Here is a 15,419-nt window from a genome sequence, read left to right as displayed (position 1 = left end):
CCTCGAAGGAGTGCCAGCAGCCAGCAGAAGCTGAGAGCGAGGGGTGAACATCTGCTGCTCGCCGAGGGGCCTCCCGAAGGGGCCAGCCCTGCAGCACCTGGCTGTCAGGCCACGGCCCCTAAGCTGAGACCTCAGCTGTAATTTCTGCAGTTTCGGTGACTGACACATGCTGGCTTGGTTGGCTACCACAATCCTAGTGGCTCTTGGGGAAGCAAAGGGAGCCCTGAGAAGGCCACTGCCAGGTGCTGTGGTGTAGTGGGTAAAGCTGCTGCCTGCAGTGCCGGCTTCCCATATGGGTGCTGGTTTGAGTCTTGGCGGCTCCACTTCCGAGTTAGCTCTCTGCTATGGCCTGGGAAATCAGTAGAAGATGGCCCAAGTCCTTGGGCCCCTGCACCTGTGTGGGGAAGTTCCTGGCTCCTGGCTTCGGACTGGTTGCGGCCATCTGGGGAGTGAACCAGCAGATGGAAGACCTTTCTCTCTGCCTCTGCCTCTCTGTGTAACTGCCTTTCAAATAATTAAATAAATCTTGGAAGGAGAAGGAGAGGTCCAGGAGGAAAATGGTGGTGGCGGCAGCTGGGTCCAGGGTTTCTCGGCTTCTAGGTCGGTCCCACCTACAGGTGGGGCAGCCTATGTTGAGCGATGCCCCCGGCGAGGAAGGCCCAGCTCGCATGTGGAAGGCCCTCACCTACTTGGTTGCGCTCCCCGGCGTGGGCGTGAGCACGCTGAATGTCTACCTGAAGTCGCACCGCAAAGAGCACGAGAGAGCCGAGTTCATCGCCTACCCCCATCTCTGCATCAGGGCCAAGCCCTTTCCCTGGGGAGATGGGAACCATACTCTATTCCATAACCCCATGTGAATCCACTTCCTACTGGCTATGAAGCCGAATAACGAGAACCTGGACCCTCACAGGCACCAGGGACCGCCACTCTGCATGTGGACCAGAAAAGTCTATGGGACCTTAAGTTCACCTTCCTTACTGAATCAAATGATGACCATTATACTGATCTTCCATCTCTGCTTACGGTGGGAGATGGCTTAAATAAATAACTTAAATGTAAAAATAAAAAAAAAGGAGGCTGAAATCGGACATGACCCCCTAAAATTTACACAAACATGTGGCCCTTCAGGATTCCCCAGAAGTGCTACCTGGGGTGCCACATATGCTAATGGAATTTGGGGTGCCATGTGATTTCACCATATGCTTACTAATAAATCCCCAATATTAGGAAGCCCGAGTGGGTTCTTGCCTAATATTTAGAGAAGAATTCTAAATACCAGCACAGATAAATGAGGCAGCATGGTACATTTAGAGCTTTATTTAGTGAGAAAGATGCATAAGAGAGTGAGAGCTTTATTAAGAAAGAGGGGTAAATCTGGGTTCATACTGAGCACCAGGAACCAGCCACATGGAGGAGCATCCAGGCCAGGAAGCCTAGGGCACGTGGCATGTGCCCTGGAGGCACAGGGCTACAGCCAGCCCCCTCCTGGCAAGAGGCCGGGGAAGAAGAGAAGCCACACTGTCCCAGGCTTTTAACCCACTTCCAAAGGGGAGTGGTTAATTAACCTGATTGGCTGGTGGGCACCCAGGTGTGGCCAGGTAGGGGCATGAGGTCACACAGGGGCGTGGTGAAGGTGTGGTCTTCCAGCTCACAAACCTAATTGATTTTAACCTGTATGCCTGTCTACTTCAAGGCTACTGCCTTGAAGGTGAGGGTCAGGAGAGCACCCTGCCTCCAGTGGAGGGGCAGGAGCTCTAAAATCCTGGAACTCTTTTAAGGTAGAACTGAGAGGATCTGTTGGCGTTGACTGCTAGCTCCTGTCAGTGACACTGCAACCAAAGCAGATTGCACCTTCCAGCGTTTTCTCCAAATTCCCAGGAGCACCCACTCTGGGCACTTACAGGTAGCAGTGCCCACAGCTGTGCTTCCCTCCTCAAGGACTGCACCTGTGAAGGCAGTGGAAGATGTCCCAAGTGCTTGGGCACCTGCACCCACATGGGAGACCCGGATGAAGCTCCTGGCTCCTGGCTTTGGTCTGGCCCAAACCTGGCTGTTGTGGCCAGTTAGGGAAAACCTCTCTGTGTCTTTGTCTCTGTCTCTGCCTCTTGGTCTGTCTCTCTGCCTTTCAAATAAATAGATGAATAAATAAATCTTAAATCTAAAAAAAAACCTCTAGTATTTGGAATCAGAGGTTTGGTCCCCAACATGCAAACATGACACCCCCTCATCTGGGCTTTCTTTGGAATAGAAGTCAGCAACATTTTTTCGCTCGTCCAGGTTGCACACATCATCAGCTCCAAGTTCCGGCGGCTTATTAATTATTCATCTCTCTTAGCTCTTAGGAGCAGGACTTCCTGGGTTTAGTCTCATCTTTGGTTGGGTTAGACAATGGTGGGTAAGGCCCATCCTGCTCTGGCCAGGAGCAGAGTGGTGAAAACTAACTCCTGGGCAATCCCGAGGGGCCGGCGCGGGCCCAGGGCCTCTGGTGTCAGGTGGCAGTCACAGTTCTGCTTTTTAGCTTGCTCCTTGCAGCAGCATTGGAGGCGAACCGTGAACGCCATCAAAGGAAAGAAAACAGGGTAAGAGAAGGGATTCCCAGGGCGACGTCCCGCTGCTACGGGGGCCACCATGTGGGCATGCGATCGATCTCGGGACATTTTCCCAGCACTGGGTAGGAGGCAGGAGGAAGGGGTCTCATTCGCTCTTCTGCCCAGAATGATGTGAAGCAACAGCCGTGAATTTCAGTGCCGCTAAGTGTGAGTAGTAAACAGCGCTGGCTCTGCCCTCTGAATGTGCCTGGCTGCTTCCCCTGTGGGGAGTTGTGGGGGTCAAGGGGTCCCTTTCTGCTGCCAGAGGGTGGCCCGGAGCAGCCCAGAGCAAGAGGGAGTCCCCGGGCAGAAGGAGCCACAGGCAGGAACTCCCTCGGCAGCTCACTGGCTCAGAGCCCTGGGGGCACTGGTGCTGGCCCTGGATTTCGCGTAGACAAACATCTGGGCAGGCCATCAGTCTCATGACATTTTCCTAGCAGTGTTAGGAGATGGAAGGAAGGGGAGGTGTTTCATTCGCTTTTCTGCCCCCATAGATGGATGGGGCACGGCTCCATCCATCCTGCCTCCCACGGCTGGCTGGCTGGCTGGCCGGCGGGGCGGAGGGCAGCTGGCGGGTGGGCAGGCCAGGGTTACGAGAAGGTGATGATGAGATTGCCAGGTCAGGGGCGTGGAGAGGCAAGCAGGTCTCCTGCTCCTCGCTCTGATCACAGCTCTCTGATTGATTCACGCGGTTCTGTTGGCCGTGAACCCGCCTCCGCCGGCTGTGTCAGGAGAGAGAAGGGAGACCGGGCACTGGGCAAATTGCTCGCCCTCCAGTGTGCTGCTTCAGGCGGGCGCAGTGCGCGGGCACATGCTATTTGCCTCTGTGGACAGTTACCTTGCGGTTCTTAAATGACGACAGAGCGTGGCCCGCAGTCACAGAAGCATCCAGAGCTCAGCGCGCACGCCTGTGTAACGCGGAAGAGGAGGGCTGTCTCTGGAGTGTTCGCTCTTCCGCCCGTTGAAGCAAAACCCGGGGCGCACTGAGCACCCCTTCTCGGCAGAGGCAGGTGGTGGGCTGGGGGCGGTGCGTTTTGCCAGGGGAGGCTGTTCCTGAGCAGATGCTCCTGGTGGGGGGCGGGCCTGGAGGAACCCCGTCCCCAGGCGAACCCCAGGCACCCTGTCACTGAGCGCCTTACTGGCTCCTTGAGGGCGGTGACAGTGAGACTTGAACAGCAGCTGCCTGCTGCGGGCAAGCCCTAGGGTGCAGACACACAGAATACTTTCTGGGCTGGTGGCAGTGGAGGCAGGTGCCCTGGACAGATGGTCCCAGACTTGGGAAAGTGTGGTCACTGTTCATTTGCTTTTTATTTTTTAAAGATTTTATTTATTTATTTATCTGAGAAGCAAGTTAGAGAGGGAGAGACAGAAAAGTCTTCCATCCACTGGTTCACTCACCCAAGTGGCCACGATGGCTGGAGCTGGGCTGATACAAAGTCAGCAGCCAGGAGCTTCCCCTGGGTCTACCACATGGGTGCAGGGTCCTAGCACTTGGGCCATATTCCCAGGCCATAAGCAAAGAACTGGACCAGAAAAGGAGCATCCGGGACACGACCCAGTGCCCATAGTCCCAACATCAGGTCAGAAAAGTGAACTTGGCTATCAGGAAGTTTTGCCCGAACCAGGCCATGCATTAGGTATCTCAGTTCTGACTCATGGTTTGTTTGAAATATGTATTTTTAACTAAAAAACATGTATGTATGTATTTTTAATTAAAAAACATTTGCTCAGGTACATTTTTTAAAAAACGATTTATTTGCTTATTTGAAAGGCAGACTTGCAAAGAGAAAGAGAGAGAGAGAGAGAGAGAGAGAGACCTTCTGTCTGCTGGTTCACTCCCCAGATAGCCACAACAGCCAGGACTGGGAAGGCCAAAGCCAGGAACCAGGAGCTACATCTGGGTCTCCCACATAGGTGCAGGGGCCCAAATACTTGGGCCATCTTCAACCACTTTCCCAGGCACATTAACAGGGAGCTGGATTGGAAATGGAGCAGCTGAGACTTGAACTGGTGCCATATGGGATGCCAGCATCTCAGGCAGCAGCTTAACCCATGCGCCACCCAGCCCCTCAAGTACATTTGAATCTTCTTAGTCAGTTCTTCTACAGTGCTGGCCTTGAGTTTAGCCAGAATGGTTTGCCAGGATTGTCACTAGATGTTCTTGTTGTCTTGCCAAATAAACCCTTGTAATAATGTCAGCGCAGGAGGTGATGTGACAACTTCGTCAGATATCAATCTATAAGTATAAAGAAAAGCACAGTAAATAAATAGTAGATAAATAAAATGTAGTTTTAAAAGTTCGTAATAGAAGTGAATTGTATTTTCTCTGTAGGCTGCTAAGTCTACAATTCTTTTAAAAAAACTTTAAAAAGAATGCCTTTAAAACTGGGTGTCAGGAAACAGCAGTGCTTTGTACTGTTAATTGGTGCAAGGTAATTTTCAGGGGCCTTGAGCTTGAGGGCAGGAGGTTACTGCAGGATTGGATTACTGCATGGGTACCCTGTACTCAGAAAGAGAAGTGGGGGGGGGGCAGTGCTGCGACACAGGGGGTTAAACTACATACCTGCGACGCTGGCCTCTCATGTGGGCACTGGTTTGTGTCCCGACTGCTCCACTTCTGATCCAGCTCCCTGCTAATGGCCTGGGAAAAGCTCCAGAAAATGGCCCAAGGACTTGGGCCCCTGACACCCCTGTGGGAGATCTGAAAGAAGCAGCGCTGGCTGTTGTGGCCATCTGGAGAGTGACATAGTAGATGGAAGGTGTCTCTCTGTGTCTCTCTGTGTCTCTCTTCCAAAATAAATAGATACATATTGAGAGAGAGAGAGAGAGAGAGAGAGAGAGAGAAAGTAGAGTGAAGGTTTTAGCTTGTTGATTGGCTGGCCCAGAGTCCTGACACCGGGTGCTCAGCCCAGTGATTTAAGGGCTCGCTCGCTCTCTCTCTCTCTCCCTCCTTTCCTCCCTCCCTCTCCCTGATGTCTTCTCCTTTATCTTCGCTTCAGTCTCTGTTTCTATTTCTCTCTCCTTCTCTTTGTTCTCTTTGGTACCTTCCGTCTCCATCAGTACATTTTCAAGATAGTATATAAAACCGTGTGTAAACACACATTGCAAAGTTCTGGAAAGACCTTCTTTCCAGGTTCCTTGATGCTTTAATATAGTTACGTCTCAATGAGAGGATTATGCTAGGTTTTGCTTTTCTCCTTCCTCTACCTCATTTTCTTTGTATTTTTTAAGTAACCATGCATAGCTCTTCCACACCCAGAAAGGCTTAATAAAGTGAGTGGTGGGACGCGGAGCCCTCGTCCCCCGTGGGGTGAAGGCAGAAGCAGACTCGGAAGAGCGGCTCCCTGGAGCTTCTCCCCGGTGCCTGTTTGTGCAGTGAATACCTAAGGGGGATGCCTGGGGGAAGGAGGCAGTTGTGCAGTTTTGAGATGATTGCAGTCAAACTCAAGGTCTAAGTGAAAAGAACAACGGGATTAGAGCTGATCTAATAAAACTCTCAATTTAAACCCCAGTGTCGTTTTAGGAGAGAGGATATTACAAACAAAGGCCCAGAAGTGCTTTCTCTAGTGGTCTTTTTTTTTTTTAAGATATATTTTTTATTTACTTAAAAGACAGAGTTACAGAGAGAGGTACAGACAGAGAGAGAGGACTTCCATCCATTGGTTCACTCCCCAGATGGCCGCAACGGCAAGAGCTGCGCCGATCTGAAGCCAGGAGCCAGGAGCCTCTTCCAGGTCTCCCACGCAGGTGCAGGGGCCCAAGGAATTGGGCCATCTTCTACTGCTTTCCCAGGCCATAGCAGAGAACTGGATCGGAAGAGGAGCAGCTGGGACTAGAACCGGCATCCATATGGGATTCTGGCGCTTTAAGCCAGGGCTTTAACCTGCTGTGCCACAGCATCAGCCCTGGCAAGTGGTCTTAATGCAGGGCTGTCCTCTGTGGGTATCCCACCCGCCAACAGTGTAATGGCAGGTATAGGGCACAGAAGTTCTTGGTGTTTGACAAGGCTGCTTCTTTTGAGGAGGGTTGTTCTGGTACCCAAAACTTCTGCTGGGGAGAGGAGTCTTTCCCTGTGGTCCCCCCATCCTTTATCATATAGGTGTTCGGTCAGGGGTGGGGATGGGAATGGCCTAGTAGGAGCTACTAGCTTCCCTGGGAGCATCCAACAAGGACTCAGACCACAAGCCGACAAAGTTTAAGGAGCCGGATGTCCCCACCCACTCCTTCTCTGGGGAGTGAGCTTAAAGATCCGCTAAAGGAATCTCTTCAGAAATCCCACCTCTGCCATGTAGCGGTGGGCGGCTTCTGTGGTAAGAATGCACACCCATATTCTGTGTCCATAAATCACCCGTGTAATTGTCAAGTCTCCTCGAGGCTCTGTGTAGCACTGAGGCGCTGTTAGATTGGTTTTCTGCTGAGTGAGTTTCTTAGGGAAGAAAAAGAGAGGCGATCAGGGAGAGCCAACGGACTGTGTGAGTGATGACTGTATAAAGACTTGGAGTGCGATTTCTGCTTATCAAGTAGCTACTTTACTTGGCAGGAAGAAAACAATCTTTTTTTTTTTTTTTAAAGATTTATTTATGTATTTGAAAGCCACACAGAGAGAGAGGGAGTGACAGAATGAGAGAGAGGTCTTCCCTACCCTGGTTCATTCCCCAAGTGGCAGCAATGGCCAGGGCTGAGCCAGGCTGAAGCCAGGAGCCAGCAGCTTCTTCCCGGTCTTCTACATGGGTGCAGGAGCCCAAGGTCTTGGGCCATCTTCTGCTGCTTTCCCAGGCCATAGCAGAGAGCTGGATTGGAAATGGAGCAGCCAGGACTCCAACCAGTGCCCATAGGGGATGCTGGTGTCCCAGGTGGTGGCTTTACCCACTATGCCATGACACTGGTCCCAGGAAAATAATCTCATTAGGGAACCATCTGTATTTACTTGGGTCTTTCAAGAAACCTTGTTTTTTGTTGTTGTTTTTTTTTTTTTTTTTTTAAAGAGCATGCATGCCTCCACTGCCCTCTCTCTCCCTCTCCCCTCCATATTTTTTAAACGACAAAATGCTATGATAAAAACATGAAATTCCAACAAGGGAATTTCTCAAGCACATTTTATGCCCAGCCTCAGGTCAAGTGCGCTTCCTTTTGTGGACTGCTGGAGTCTATGCTGTGTCACGGCAGTGCCCTGGTCTGTAAACGGCCCTTCTGCCAGAGCCAGGTCCTGGCGTGGGTGGACAGCCTGCGTGCCTGCTGGATCCTTCCCTACAGCCTCGCGGGCTCACCTGTCAAACCCGAGCCCCAGAGTGGAGCCGATGCCTCCAGCCCTGCCTGCCCTCTGCAAGCGCTTGTGGCTGTCACGGCCCCACTGTGGACTGAGAATCCTTCCTGTCTCCTTCCCGCCCCTCTTTATCCTCATTCAGTATGAATTTGATAAAGTGGTTAAAGAGAAAATAAGTAAAATGTGACCCCAGCTTCCCATATGGGTGCCAGGTCAAGTCTCGGCTGCACCACTTCCCATTCAGCTCTCTGCTATGGCCTGGGAAAGCAGTGGAAGATGGCCCGAGTGCTAGGGTCCCTGCACCCACGTGGGAGACACGGAAGAAGCTGCAGGCTCCTGGCTTCCATCTGGCCCAGCCCTGGCTGTTGTGGCCACTTGGGGAGTGAACCAGCGAATGGAACATCTCTCTCTCTCTGCCTCTCCCTCTCTAACTCTTTCAAATAAATAAATCTTTTTTCTTTTTTAAAGTGCTACTTCCTGTGTGGAAATGACGTGGTTGTTTAGATGAGGGCCGACTCACTCCAGGATGGTCGGCTGTGGGTTGTACTGACTTTGCAGTCTGGGGAGCCACGTTGAGTAGATGCTAGGAGGAAATCCCTTCTTCTTTTTAAAAGATTCATTTATTTATTTATTTATTTATGGGAAAGGCCGAGTTATGGGGTGGGGGGTGGGGGTCTTCCATCCACTGCTTCACTCCCCAAATGGTCACAATGGCCAGAGCTGGGCTGATCTGAATCCAGGAGCCAGGAGCTTCTTCTGGGTCTCCCACGTGGGTGCAGGGGCCCAAGGACTTGGGCCATCTTCTGCTCCTTTCCCAGACCATAGCAGAGAGCTGGATCGGAAGTGGAGCAGATGGAACTTGAACTAGCACCCATAAGGGATGCCAGCAGTGCAGGTGGCAGCTTTACCTGCTACGCCACAACACAGGCCCAGGAAATCCCTTCTTAATATAGTTTTATGCTTACTTGATAAAGTTGATGCCTATGTTTTTTTTTATTATTACTTTTACTTGCTTTTAAAACTCTACTAATACTTTAATTATTAATTTTCTTTGTTTTGAAAACCTAAGGCTATTTGATGGGCAGGTAGATCTTTCTCAGTTAAGTTTGTAGATATGGTTCACTTACAGGGAAAATGAAAATCAGAGAATTAGACTCTTTGTGGGGGACGTGACTCTCAGTCAGTTCCCCCATTTCAGCAAAGGGCTGCACACAGCACGAGCTTGGGTGACTTGGCCAGAGCCTGGCTTCCTGAAGTAGTGGAGACCCCCACCCAGCCCTTCCCTGCTCTGGCCTCAGCACAAGACAGCTCTCAACCCCCTCGTGAGAAAGGAACAAACAGTACAGAAACTGGGAGCTTGCAGAAGCCACTTGGGACACTTGCTAATCTTGGAGATGAACCTGAGCAAGTTCTTTGATGTCTCTGATCCTCAGTTTCTGCATCCCTGAAAGTGTCACTGATGATATCCTGTCTTTAGGGGGCTTTTATAAGAGAAGAGTGACAGAGTGGATTTTAAACAGCTTGCAAAACTGTAAAATGTTGCACAAATCTAGGGCAGAGAGCCTGTGCTAGCAACTCATTAGCCTAATGAGGTCTGTGTGTTTTACTTGGTCTGCAGTGTATATTTGAGAATAGAGTTAACATTTAAAAATAGAATAACTTAAAGAAAAGTTTGGATTTCTGAGTTTTCTCAAAAGACCAAGCGAGGTGGCAGCCCGGGGGCGCATTTCTGTGTGAACAGTCGGCTGAGTAGAGCTGTGCAGCCGGGAAATGGAGCGCCTGTGCACCCTGCCCTGTCGCCCTCTCGCCGGGGAGTGGGCACTCTTGCTCTACGTGCGATTTGCTGTGCTCCTGTGGCTTGTTGGAGTTCAGGATACTTGAGCAAGATTTTGGACAGGATCCTTTAATTTTTATATTCAAAGCCATTGGATTTGGAGTGCAAGATCAGAGCTGGATTCTCAGTTGTGGCATTATTTTTTTTTCAGCTGGGGCTGAAAAATTTGGACAAATCTCTTTGCATTTTTGATCCTTTCCCCCTCACTTGCAAAGTGGAAATACGATAATTACCGCATAGTTTTGGAACAGCTTTACAGTAGATAAGAAGCTCGGCTCCTAAAGAAGAGTGAGTGAGGTGGGTGTTGTGGAGAAGTGTAATAAGCTGCTGCTTGGGTTGCCCCCGTCCCACAGTGGAGAGTGTGGTTTGAGTCCTGGGCACTCTCTGCTTCTGATGCATGCTCGTGGGAGGCAGCAGAAGATGGCCCAAGTACTTGGTTTCCTGCCACCCACGTGGGAAACCTGGGTGCAGTTCCTGGCTCCCGGCTTCAGCCTGGCCTAGCCTTGGTTGTTATGGGAGTGAACGGGCGGATGCAAAATCTCTCTCTATGCTCTATCTTTCAAACAAACAATTTTTGAGAAAGAATGAGTGATGCGTGCACATAGGTCTATCAGAAGATGTACCGCTGTTTATGACCACAGGGAGGCAGCAGGTCGCATGGCTGCGCCCAGAGTTAGGACAGAAAGGCCCATCCAGTGCTAAGTGACATGGAGGAGAGACGCAGAGGGCGATGGGGATTGGGAACCGTGCTTTCAGGGTAGGCTCGATCACCAAAACAAGCACAATCCTAAGCGTAGAATGGCTCAAACTCAGGAGAAGCCCGTTTCTTGTTCATTTCACGGTACCTGTCCTGGTTGGTGGGTGGCTCCTTGCATTTTGTGTCTCTAACGTCACCTCGGTCCCATTGCTGTTTATATCAGAGATTGGCAACCTCCTTAAAGGGCCAGATAGTAAATAATTTTAGACGCCAAGTGCCCTCTGGTCACTCTTGGAACTACTCAGTGCTTCCTTTGTAGTGCAAAAGCAGCCGGAGGTCCATGTGAGTGAAAGGACATGGCTTAGTTCCAGTGAAGCGTGAGCTACAGAAGCAGCCAAGCAGGCTGAAGTTGGCACATGTGGCCTAGTGTGCTACCCCTGCCCCAGAGCTACAGGCCTGGGAGGTAGTCAGTTAGCCACATAAGCTAACATAGGGAATGGTTTTGGCAAAGATTTTGCCCGTGAGATGATAGGAATCCGCAGCTTTCCAGCCTGCTCTATCTGTATCTCTGGTGCCAAACCACTAAGCCACCTCCTCTATTTTATATACATGTTTTCCAAACAGCAGTTCTCCATTTCAAGATATTAATTTCTGTGTCAGGATAGCTGGACTACTGAAAGTAAACAAACCCAAAAACCCAAGATGTGTAAGGGCTCACACATCAGAGAGATGTGTGTATGTAACAGAGCAGGTAGGTGTTCCTGGTGAGTGAGGGGTTCTCCTCCACATGGCGGTACGGGAACCTACTTCCGTTCCATCCCAGGGCCTTGCTATCCCCTCATTGTCTTGACAGAAGAAGAAAGAGCACATGAAGGACAAATATATACTTCCTGGCCTTACCTGGTCACATTTCCTTTTACTGTCAGCTGGGGGAGAATGTGGACCCACGGTCACTGCAATAGAGACAGAAATCACAGTAGCCAGGACCCAGCTAAATCCCATTACTGAGCAAAGAACAATGGATTTGGGTGGACAATGAAGGGTTGTCTAACTCTTGCAGAATAATTCTTTGACCACAAGTATCCAGTACCTAACAGAGTGCCAGGCATGAAGAGGAGTGGTGAATATTTAGGAAGGAAGGGTGGGAAGAGGGACTGGATACTCCAGTCCAGGCGCATGGCCCGCCCGTTCACAGACAGACAGGACTGTCTGTCGAGCATCACATCTCCCACTGTGGCACCTGTGTTTTAACCTTTTTGGTACTAAGCACTTATTTGCATCCCTGGGATTCTGTAAATGGTGTCCTATGACTGTACACATGTCCCCTTTGGCTTTTATAGACCCAGAAGAACGAGAATGAGCCATTGTTCATTTTACTGAAGGCATTAACTCATTCATCTTGTCACTTAAGTGCAAGTGGACGGGAAGGAACAGTGTGAGAGCCACTGGCACATGGGCTCCCGAAGTGTCGGGGTCGGAGTTGGCAGAATCCTCACGGGACCGTGAGAGAGCATGGCTGCAGCTCCCCACCTTCTGCCTAGATCATCGCAGGACTTGAGATGATTGCAGGTGGCACTGTCCAGGTGTGGCTGAGCAGTCATCTCCCTGGCTGCACACATGGCCTTCCCTGCTCAGCCACCCCTACTGTTCTGGTGCTTCCACCCACGCTGGCCTCTCAGGAAAGCCTGGCGTCTTCACCACTGATGAGAGTGTAGGGGCCCAGGACTGCTAGGTCTGCACACGGTGCTGAACATCACTGATGCAGGGAGGCAGGGCAAGACTGGAACCCATGGATGCCACCCTACCTCGCTCAAAAGGCCAAGGAGAGAAGTTCACCAGTGGAACTCAAGATGATGGGGAATCACTGGGCTGGTATCTGTCTGGGGCCCTGAGGAGCAGTGGGACTGGATCAGGCCTGCTCTGGTTCATCTACCAGGCTGAGGGTCTGATCTGCCGCCTTTCCCTGCCCTTTTCTCTTGGAGTAACTTCCAGTATGGGCTTGGCCAATGATGAAGATGCCTTGGATAGGGTTCCCAGCAGTGAAACGGGATCACTTTTTTTTTTTTTTTTTTTTTTTTGACAGGCAGAGTGGATAGTGAGAGAGTGACAGAGAGAGAAAGGTCTTCCTTTGCCATTGGTTCACCCTCCAATGGCCGCCGCTGCAGCCGGCGCACCGCGCTGATCCGATGGCAGGAGCCAGGAGCCAGGTGCTTTTCCTGGTCTCCCATGGGGTGCAGGGCCCAAGCACCTGGGCCATCCTCCACTGCACTCCCTGGCCATAGCAGAGAGCTGGCCTGGAAGAGGGGCAACCGGGACAGAATCCGGCGCCCCAACCGGGACTAGAACCCGGTGTGCCGGCGCCGCAAGGTGGAGGATTAGCCTATTGAGCCACGGCGCCGGCCTCGGGATCACTTTCTAAAACAGTGTCCAAGGCCCCATTTCTAAGCAAGATGAGGGAGTCTAGAAAGTAAAGGAAAATCAACAAACAAACTTTGTTGATTATATCAAATGTGGCCAAATAATATGTAACATATCTCCTTACCTGAGATAAATGGTCTAGGAAAGAATTCAATACTTGCCCATCTGGCGGAGTAAGAGAAAATTTATTTTTGAGCATTTTGAGACTTCTGAATTCTGGATTGAGTTGGGACAATGGGTTACTGGCTTCTGTTTATTCCATTCCATTGTATCTTCTCCTAGGTCATAGTTCATACAGCTGTGCTTCACCACTTCAAGTGGGATATTGGTTTCACAATGTAACCACTGCGCAGCCACTGAAAAAATATAACATAGAGAGATACAGACAGAAAATGACCTAAGTAAATCTAAATAGATTACTAAGTAAATATATTATTAATAAATATTAACTAAATTAATACATTAATAAATATTAACTAAATAAATTACTAAGTAAATCTAAATAGAATACTAAAAATGTTCAAATAACCCACAAGAAAGCAGGGAAGGGGAAACTAACTCCTACTAATACTAAAGAAAGGTATGGTCAAATAGATTTTTTTCAGAAAATGCAACATAAAAACAAAAAATGGAATCAACAAGAAGCAAGTGATAACACGGTAAGTAGATCTAAATCTGAACTTATCAATAATATTGAATGTAAATGTTCTAAACATACCAACTATGTGCTGTCTATGAGGAGCTTTCTTCATGCGTAGTCACACATGTCTAGCATGAGAAGGTTGTATTAGTTCCTGTGCTGTGTAGCAGATTGCTATGAGCAGTGGCGTAAAACCACATGCACGTCTTGTCTCAGACTTCCTAAAGGTCAAAGTCTAGGCATGGCTTACCTGGATTTTCCACTTGCTGGTTTTACCAGGCTGTAAGCTGATTGTTGGCTGGGGCTGTGGCCTCGTCAGAAACTCAACAGAGGAAAAATTCTATTCACTTTTTCTCAAATCAGTGGCGTTACTCACGTCCTGTGGTTGCAGAACCAAGGCAGTGGTTTCAGATGCATGTAAATTTGTCTCGTTGGATGAAATGGATCAGTTTCTCAGAAAACCAGAAAGCAGCACAACTGACCCAAGGTGAAATAAGGAACCTGAGTGGTGTTAGAACTGTCACAACAAATTGAGTCTGTAGTCACAAACCTTCAAAACCAGGTAGTTTCAAATATTTAAAGAAGAAAACAACCTTATACAGTTTCTTTCAGAGAACATAAGAAAAAGAAATACATCCCAACTCTTTGTATGAGATCCATATTACTGTGAAATTAAAGCTAAATAGTACAAGAAAACTACGGACCAACATGCATAGCCATAGACCCAAAAGTCCCCAACAAAGTATCAACACAGCAAACCCAGCAATATAGGAAAAGAATGCTAGGACCAGCCCTGTGGTGTGCGGCAGGTTAAGCCACCACTTGTGACACTGGCATCGCATATTGGAGCGTTGATGTGAGCCCCTGTGTTCAGTTCCTGATTCATCTCTCTTCCAATGCGCCTGGGAAGGCAAAGCTTGATGGCCCAAGAGCTTGGGCCCCTGCTACCCAAGTGGGAGACCCAGATGGAGTTCCTGGCCCCTGGCTTATCCTGACCCAGACCTGGCTGTTACTGCCATTTGAGGAGTGGACCCATGATGGAAGATCAATCTGTCTCTCTCCCCCTTCTTCTGTGTGTGTGTGTGTGTGTGTGTGCGTGTCTCCCTCTCTGTCACTCTTTCAAGCAAATAAATAAATCTTTAAAAAATGGAAAAAAACACTACATCCAACCACATGGAGTCTATCCTGAGAATACAAGACTGGTTCAGCGTGTGAAAATCAATTGATGTAATCCTTCCTATTAATAGTGTGAAGAAGAAAAACATCAACTGATGCAGAAGAAATATTTGAAAAAAATTCAACATTCATTCAAGATAAAAACTCACAGCAAGCGAGGCATGGGAGGGAAATTGTTCAACAAAGACTCCTTTGAAAAGGCCGCCTCTGAAAATCTTGAATGTGGCAAAACCACAGAAAGATGACTCCCACGCGCAGGCCAGGCAACCGTGCCCAGACAATCGCTTCCCTTACCCTAGTGGGAGCCAGCTTTAAAATCCCAGGCAACAGCATTTCCAAAGTGGTGCTCATGGTTCCTGGCACTGCAGAGACGGTAACAGCAGCAACAGTGAGCTGTGGTTCCTTCACTGTGTGGCCCGGGCACCAGGACCGCACACCGTGTCTACGGGGATGACTTGTGCAGAAACTGGGTGGAGAAACGAGCATTAGGTTGGTGGAGCAGCAGTTTGCTGAACAAGGGTGGCGGCGCTCACAACAAAGCTGGGCAACAGGAAGCTGGCAGTTCATCAGAGCCTGGGAGCCTCCTGGGAACCAGAGTCAGCAATTGGCATCTCACAGGAAAACAGCAGGGACCTGGAAATGAGATTTCTGAAAGCCGGGAAGCTGGCAGTTCAGCCAGAGCCGCGGAACCAGCTGGAATGGGAACCTTTGGCTATCAGCACCAAGCAACAAAGCAGCAAGGAAGAGCTCGCTAAAGAGACCAGGCAGTTTATTATTATTTTTCTTAATGAAGGGACTCAGAA

General features: G+C 49.6%; 1 long non-coding RNA gene and 1 pseudogene across 4 annotated transcripts; one reads left to right on the top strand and one right to left on the bottom strand.

Annotated features, from left to right (window-relative positions):
• The first annotated feature begins 557 nt into the window (after positions 1 to 557).
• Positions 558 to 889, top strand: LOC108176951 (cytochrome c oxidase subunit 6A1, mitochondrial pseudogene; annotated as a pseudogene). The gene has a single exon (XR_016231189.1). The product of XR_016231189.1 is annotated as a cytochrome c oxidase subunit 6A1, mitochondrial pseudogene (transcript).
• Positions 890 to 4,348: 3,459 nt separating this feature from the next.
• LOC103348772 (uncharacterized) lies at positions 4,349 to 15,182 on the bottom strand. Of its 3 annotated transcripts, XR_016231523.1 has the most exons (6): positions 14,911 to 15,182; positions 13,691 to 13,819; positions 12,925 to 13,156; positions 11,283 to 11,335; positions 5,152 to 7,014; positions 4,349 to 4,824 (listed from the first exon to the last, which is right to left on the bottom strand). It is a non-coding gene; the product is annotated as an uncharacterized LOC103348772 (long non-coding RNA). The 3 variants fall into 3 exon arrangements; XR_016231522.1 differs by lacking the exon at positions 5,152 to 7,014 and having other exon boundaries at positions 13,691 to 13,957; positions 14,911 to 15,175; XR_007920649.3 differs by lacking the exon at positions 5,152 to 7,014 and having other exon boundaries at positions 14,911 to 15,165.
• Between the last annotated feature and the right edge of the window lie 237 nt (positions 15,183 to 15,419).

Source organism: Oryctolagus cuniculus, chromosome 3 (assembly GCF_051225735.1).
Source record: "Oryctolagus cuniculus isolate XC-2025 breed Fujian yellow rabbit chromosome 3, ASM5122573v1, whole genome shotgun sequence".
Lineage (NCBI taxonomy): Eukaryota > Metazoa > Chordata > Mammalia > Lagomorpha > Leporidae > Oryctolagus > Oryctolagus cuniculus.
Note: the sequence above shows the minus strand (reverse complement) of the source record. Positions and strands in the feature narration are given on the sequence as shown.